Source organism: Myotis yumanensis, unplaced genomic scaffold (genome assembly GCF_028538775.1).
Source record: "Myotis yumanensis isolate MYYU_CA2020_CCGP unplaced genomic scaffold, mMyoYum1.0.hap1 SCAF_16, whole genome shotgun sequence".
NCBI classification, from domain to species: Eukaryota; Metazoa; Chordata; class Mammalia; order Chiroptera; family Vespertilionidae; genus Myotis; species Myotis yumanensis.
Window position 1 is genome coordinate 17772324 of NW_027223767.1, and position 7611 is coordinate 17779934.

A 7611-nucleotide genomic window follows, 5' to 3' on the forward strand; every position below is an offset into this window, starting at 1 on the left:
TCCTCCCCATCCTCTAGCCTGGGGGACCCACCCTGCCAACCCCTGGAATGCTTAGGTGACTAGAAGGGAAAGGATCCTGTCTTCTCTCCTCTTCTCTGGTGCATGGGCCCCCACTGGGGGAGGGGCGTGTTGACATGGACAGTCAGGGGCCCTAGTTGGAGCTCCAGCCACTCCCCAAGTATGGAGGGGCCCGGGAAGGAGGACTGCAGTATGAGCATCTGTACCCCTGCCTCCCCATATCCTACCCGCAGTGGCCTGCAGTTTGGCGAGTCAGTTCAAGGCTGAAATGGGGTGCGCCTTCCCCAAATAAGCAGCAGAATGGAGGCCTCCTTGTGGAGAGGAAGGAGGCCAGGGGTGTGGAGGTGCATTTCAGTGCAGAGAGCTGGGGATCTCTCAGCGCTGCTCACTGAGGTGCCAGCCTTGAATGGGGGACGGGCAGGGCAGGGCAGAGGCTTCCTGCTCCAAACTCTCTGTTGGCTGTGCTTTTTAATCCAATGCTTTTCAGAGTGTATTCACTCACCCACAGAAATAGAGCCCTGTGCTTTAGGGGTAACTGTCATATGCCTTATTCTTAATAAAATATCTGAAAAATACATAAGCCAGACCTCTTCTCTGTGGGCACCCCACCCTGTTCCCACAGGTGGGGCGCAGATAGTGGTTTGGGAGTCAGCCAGTGGGGTGGGAGATGAGACTTGGGAGTCCCCTCAGTAGGTATTTCCTTTTTTTAAAAATATATATTTTTATTGATTTCAGAGAGGAAGGGGGAGAGAGAGAGAGAGAGACATCAATGATGAGAATCACCAATCGGCTGCCACCTGCACACCCCAGGATTGAGCCCGAAACCTGGGCACGTACCCTGACTGGGAATTGAACCATGACCTCCTGGTTCATAAGTCGACGCTCAACCACTGAGCCACGCTGGCCGGGCTCAGTAGATATTTCTTACATAAGGTAGAGGCCACTCATCTGAGATGTCCCGATGCTCGGCTAGGCCTGGCTCTCTCTCCATGCCACCCCAATTCAAATGAACAAAGGAGACCTTAGGTCAGAGGCTCCTGGCTAGGGCTGGGAAGGATGGATTGGAAGTGCTCCATGGCTGAAATTGACCATCGTCCTGGCCCAGAAGAAATCCTGGTATTCTGGCATCTTTGGCCATGCTGGTCCCCCTCCCTGACACCCATCCCTACCTGATCCAGCTGCAAGAAGCCAGCATCCCAGGGAGGAGCCCTATTCTTATCCTCCTGGGACTGCAATTTGACAGCTCAGCACACCCAACACCCACAAGGATTCAAGCCTGCACATTTCAGTGTAGGCCTGTTGTGGATGGCTCTAGGACAGCGATTTCCAACCGTTGTGTCACAGCAGGCACACTGGTGGGCCGCAAGAATTTTTAAAACGTGCAAATACCTGACTATTTAGCCAGGGGCACTGACCTCTTTTTCCTTAGATCAGCGGTTCTCAACCTGTGGGTCGCGACCCCTTTGGAGGTCGAACGACCCTTTCACAGGGGTTGCCTAAGACCATCGGAAGACACATATATAATTACATATTGTTTTTGTGATTAATCACTATGCTTTTAATTAATGTTCAATTTGTAACAATGAAATTGGGGGTCACCACAACATGAGGAACTGTATTAAAGAGTCGCAGCCTTAGGAAGGTTGAGAACCACTGCCTCAGATTGTCAAATTAAGGAATGATAACATTAAAAAAAATGACAACAGCCAACACAACAATAGCTATCCAGTGTGAATGAATCACAATTATAACTATTTTTGTCAAATCAGCAAAATATCATTTGGTGGGCTGCAGCATTTTAGTAATCAGTTTACTGAAAAATCAGACAGAGGCTGAAAACCAGGACTACAGGCTTTATTAGAGGAGAAAGACCTGCCGGGCTATCTCGCAAGGGGAGGACAGCAGCACGTGCAGGGGTGGGCACGCCTTTTGAGGGGCGGAATGGGAAGGGGTGGGGGCTTAGTGTACTTGGCGCACACTGATTGGTGGCTTACTGCATGGTCCACATAGGACAAGGGCTTAGGGTATTTGGCAGGTGTGGACTGGTGGTCCAATGTATAGCCCATATAAGGTACACGGTTAGTCACTCAGGTATTTACGGGCTGCAGGTTACGTCATACTCCGCCCACCAGTTGGGGGAAGGGAGGATCTATCATTTACGTGAGCTATGAGATGGAAAAGGTGGGAAATCGCTGCTCTCGGAGGAAGGGCAGCAGCTCTGCATTCTGAGGCTGCAGGGGACGTCATAGTTCTGCCTGCGGCCCTTCTGATAACAGGACTCACTGCTTCCTTTTGGGTGCCTGCCCTTCTCCCATCGCAGTCCATGTGTTGGGGGTGGGAGGGGCTGACCCCACACAGGTGACTGAGGTAAGGTAGGTCACAATGATTGGGTTGGAGAAGGGCAGGTGACTCAGTCTGAGCCAATGAGCATTAATCTCAAGACTTTTACTGGAACCGTTCGTTCAACACACCAAGGAATCTAGGAGGGAACAAAACTCCTGGGTGGCTAAAATGGCAGAATACCAGCCGGAAGGTCCGACAGACTGTTTGCCTCCACAAGGGATCGGGCTGCCTGAGTAGGAAGCTCCACCAAAGAAGCAGAATCAGCTGAGATGGAGACAACTCCTAAGAATGAAGCCACCTGGGTCCAGCTGTGCCCGCGGCCCATATACCCCTGCCCTTTTCAGTTATATAGGCCAAGAAGCCCCTCCCCCACTTTTGTATTTAAGTGGTGAGCATTAATTTGTGGGTTTTCCCTACTTTTTATTTGGGACAATTTTAGACTTAGAGAACATTTGCAATAATAATACAGAGGTATATATACCTCACATCTTTTCCTGATGTTAACATCTTACTTTATCGTAGTACAATTATCAAAAACAAGAAGTGAACATTGGTACATGATTATTAACTAAACCACAGACCTTATTTTAATCTCATCATTTTCTCCCCTAGAGTCCTCTTTCTGTTCCAGTATCCTATCCAGGATCCCATCGCATTTAGTTCTTTTGTTTTTGTTTTTAGTTTTCTCCATTCTGTGACACACTTCTTTTTAATGTTTGTGTGTGTTTTTTTTTAATTGATTTAAGAGAGGAAGGGAAAGGGAGAGAGAGAAACATCAATAATGAGAGCGAATCATTGATCAGCTTCCTCCTGCACACACCCCATCCCCACCCCACCCTACTCCAGGGATCAAGCCCACAACCCGGGCACGTACCCTAACTAGGAATCGAAGCAGCCCTACTGGCCGAGCTGTAACACACTTTTAAAATCCATTTTGAGTTGAGTTGTAGTGCCTTGCTAATCTCAAAAGTCTGGATGATGTCAAAAACAATCAGTGGAGGAAAATCAAGTGGATGCAACCAATAAAGTCCATTGAATAAAATATTCACAGAGCCCTGGGGAGGGACTTTCAGCTGCCACGACTAAGAAGTTCAACAGACAAATGGTATCTGAATTTGACTTCATAGACACGGGGTGGCTTCCACATCTGTCCCCATGACACTTCTCCAGGGAAGCTGGCATAGAGAAAAGGTAAGGGACTTGCTCAAGGTCACATAGCGAAGAAGTCAGGGATGGAGCTGGACGTGAAGTCACACACCCAGTGTATCAATGCAGAGCAGGCAGGCAGGCCCAGCCTGTCCCATCTCAGTTCCTTGCTCTAGCCTCTGAGGATCAGGTTTGAACCCAGGATGGGCTGGGACCAGGCCTGCAGCAAACCCAGGAAGTGTGGCCGGGCCTCTACTTGTCCCTGGCCTTTTATCTCCCGAGGCAGCGAGGCTAGGGAAGGGCCAGCCCTGGATAAACATCTGCCCAGGATTCTGGGTTCCCGTGTACAATTCAAGAAAAAGGAGAGAAGACAGGGAAAGGAGAGAAGGGATTGGACTTAGGGTCCCCCCACATATTCCTGGGGTGGGGGGCTCTGCTGAGCCCAGCCAGAATCGCAGTGTGGGGTGAGGATGCGCAATGTCAGCATCAAATAACTCAGAGATCATCTGTACAACCCCCTCACTTTGTAGATCGGGAGGCGGAGGCCGAGGGCATCTTGCTGATTGTCTTCCCTTTCCTCCTGGCAGTGCTGCCCACACAGCTTTGGGGTTGAGGGAGGTGGGTCCCTAGAGTAAGGCCAGTGAGGTAGGGGTTCCCTCCTGCTATCCAGGAGGTGGGGAATTCTGAAAAGGAGTGGGGGGATAGGAATGCCTGGCTGAGCGGGTATATCTATCATAACAATAATTAGAGACGTGGGAGGCTTTAAGCAGGCTAATTACGTGGGCTAGGTCTCAGCCTTGATAAAGCTCCCTCTGTACTCACTTAGCATCTTTACCCAGGGGCCCTAAAGATAGGGAAACTGAGGTGCTCAGGGTACCACCCAGGCAGCCCTGCAGATGGGGACTATGTAACGAGAGCCTGCTAGGGAAGGGGAAGAGGACCCGTGGAAGTCAAATTACAGGCTCTGAGGCCTCTGGGACTGCTTCGTCACCAGCACCCATGCCGACCATAGGCACTCCCAGCCCCCGACCAGAAGGACAGAGGAGGAAGGCCAGTGCCTTCCCAGAGTTCAGCCTGGTGGGTCTCATGCAAGCATTGTGAAAATGATCCGAAGCTTAGGATACAAAGGTCAAAGCACACAGCACACAAAGGGGATATCTGCAAGAAAGGCCCAGATATTATAAATAATGATGGGGGTCAAAGGTGAAAGGCTGCGCTGCTAGAAATTCTCCCCCTTAGCATCTTGTGGAGCCCTCAAGAAGACTGCTTGGCACTCCCTACACCTGGGCCACCCATTCAACAAACAAATGCATTGAACACCTACAATCCATCTGGGAAGATAATGGGGATACCCAGGTAAATAAGGTATGGGCCTTTTCTTCAGTCTATCAGCCGGACTCCTCACTTGAGAACCAGACATCCCAGTTTGGCCAGGAAGTCTTGGTTTATGCCTTTTGATCTAATGTCATTATTAATAGTGTCCACTCTTGCTTCAAAAGTGTCCTAGTTTAGCCCTTGCCAGTTTGACTCAGTGGATAGAGTGTCAGCCTGCAGACCAAAGGGTCCCAAGTTCGATTCCGGTCAAGGGCATGTACCTCAGTTGATGCTCGATCCCTGGCCCTGATTGGGGTGCATGCGGGAGGCAACCAATCTATGTGTCTCTCTCACATCGATGTTTCTCTCTGTGTGTCTCTCCCCCTCCCTTCCACTCTAAAAAATCAATGGAGCCCTAACCAGCTTGGCTCAATGGATAGAACGTCAGCCTGCAGACTGAAGGGTCCCAGGTTCAATTCCGGCCAAGGGCACATGCCTGGGTTGTGGGCTCGATCCCCAATAGGGGGTGTGCAGGAGGGAGCCGATCAATGATTCTCTCTCATCATTGGTGTTTCTGTCTCTCTTTCCCTCTCCCTTCCTCTCTGAAATCAATAAAGAAATATATTTTTTAAAATAAATAAATAAATAAAAATCAATGGAAAAATATCCTCAGGTGAGGGTTAACAAAAAAATAAAATAAGAAGAGTTAATTTTTTTAAAAAGTAAAAAAAATAGTATCCTAGGTTAGACAATAAATTGCATGGTCACCTTAACCATAGCACAAGCAGTGGTACTCAACCTTCTGGCCCTGTAGTTCCTCATGTTGTGACCCAACATAAAATTATTTTCGTTGCTACTTCATAACTGTAATGTTGCTACTGTGATGAATCGTAATGTAAATATCTGATATGCAGGATGGTCTTAGGCAACCCCTGTGAAAGGGTCATTCGACCGCCAAAGGGGTCGCGACCCACAGGTTGAGAACCGCTGATATATAGGCAATGGTAGAAATAGGGGAAATGGTGAGAGTAGTTGTTGTTAAGACTATAATGAAAAGACAATGATGGAGGAAGCTTGAAAGCAAGAAATAATCAGTTTAATATGTGATCAGGGGTCAGACCATCTGAGCCAGCATAGAGAAAGTGGTAAGAGGATGACTTAAATTTTTTTTTATTAATTTTATTTACTTTTATTTATTACTATTTTATTTATTTTTAATTATTTTTAGAGAAGGAGGAAGGGAAAGAAACATTGATTTGTTGTTCTATTATTTATGCATTCATTGGTTGATTCTTGTATGTGCCCTGACCAGGGATCAAACTTGCAACCTTGGCTTATTGGACAGTGCTTTAACCAACTGAACTACCTGGCCAGAGCCACCTGATTTTTTAATTTTATTATTATTTTTAATCCTCACCTGAGGATATTTTTCCATTGCTTTTTAGAGAAAGAGTGGAAGAGAGAGGGAAAGACAGAAAGAAATAACGATGTGAAAGAAACACATCAATTGGTTACCTCCTGCATAAGCCCTGACCAGGGCCCAGGCCGGGGAGGAATCTGCAACCGAGATACATGTCCTCAGGCCAATGTACTATCCACTGAGCAAAACCGGCTAGGGTGCTGATTTTTTTTAAATTTAACAATATACTCTAGAGATTGTTGCATATCAGTACACAACAAGCTTTCTCATTCCATTTTATGGCTAGATAATATTCCATTGTATGGTTATGCCATAATTCTTTTAACCAGTTTCTTCTGTTTTAAAAAAATATGCTTTTGATTTTACAGAAAGAGAGGAAGGGAGAGGGAGAGAGAGAAAAACATGGATGAGAGAGAAACCTCGAATGACTGCTTCCTGCATACCCCCAGGAATCAAATCAACGACCTCTTCGTGCATGGGACAGACCCTCAACAAACTGAGCCACATCGGCCAGGGCTCAACCAGTTTCTGGACTGATGGGTACTTAGTTTGTATTCATGAAACTCAAGGAACTTGGAGAATTGTACCAAGTCCAGTGTAGCTAAAGTCGGAAGCCTCCTTCATGTTGGTGATATTACTCATAACCAGAAGCATAGCTCAGTTTTAACACTGGGGGCAGCGAGCTTGGGGGTGGGGAGACAGATACACATGCATAATGCACAAACAAGTGGAACAACAAATCAAAAAATTTTTTCTCTCTCCCTCTAAAATCAATGAATTAAATTTTTTAAAAAAATTAGAGTGAAGAAGAGCAAAAAGGGCTTCTGTTGTGAGCGACACATGTAGAGCAGCCTGATTGCTCTACGTGCAGAATCGACATCAAGAGATTTCGGAAGCATAATTTTTTGGTACTTGGGCAGCTGGTGATCGTTGGTCCTGGCACCCGTAAAAATAAATAAATTAAATTAAATTAGGGTGAAGGATAGCAGGTATAGTATATTACCATTGTTTAACTCAGGGTTATACACACACACGCATACTCTTTTATATGCAAAGAACATCTCTGGAAGAATATTAAAAATTTGATAACCTTGGTGATCTGGGAAAGTAAACTAGGTGTCTGGGGGCAGGTGAGAAATTGTACTGTATGTATCATCTTTTATACTTAATGAAGTTTGAACCATGTGACTTTATTACCTATTCAAAATGACAAGCAACATTAAGAAATGTTTAAAAAATATAACTGAGTCAATAAGTTCCCAGAGCCCCTCCATCTGTGTCTGCCCATGTGGTTCCACTGATTTGCTCAATAGAATCCTTTTTACCCTTCAAAGCTCAGTTCAGAGCAGCCTCTTCCAAGAAGCCCTCCC

At 46.6% G+C, this 7611-nt stretch overlaps 1 non-coding gene across 1 annotated transcript; it reads left to right on the plus strand.

The window, feature by feature from the left end:
• The first annotated feature begins 7054 nt into the window (after window positions 1-7054).
• LOC138995249 (U11 spliceosomal RNA) lies at window positions 7055-7188 on the plus strand. The gene has a single exon (XR_011468573.1). It is a non-coding gene; the product is annotated as a U11 spliceosomal RNA (small nuclear RNA).
• Window positions 7189-7611: the final 423 nt, after the last annotated feature.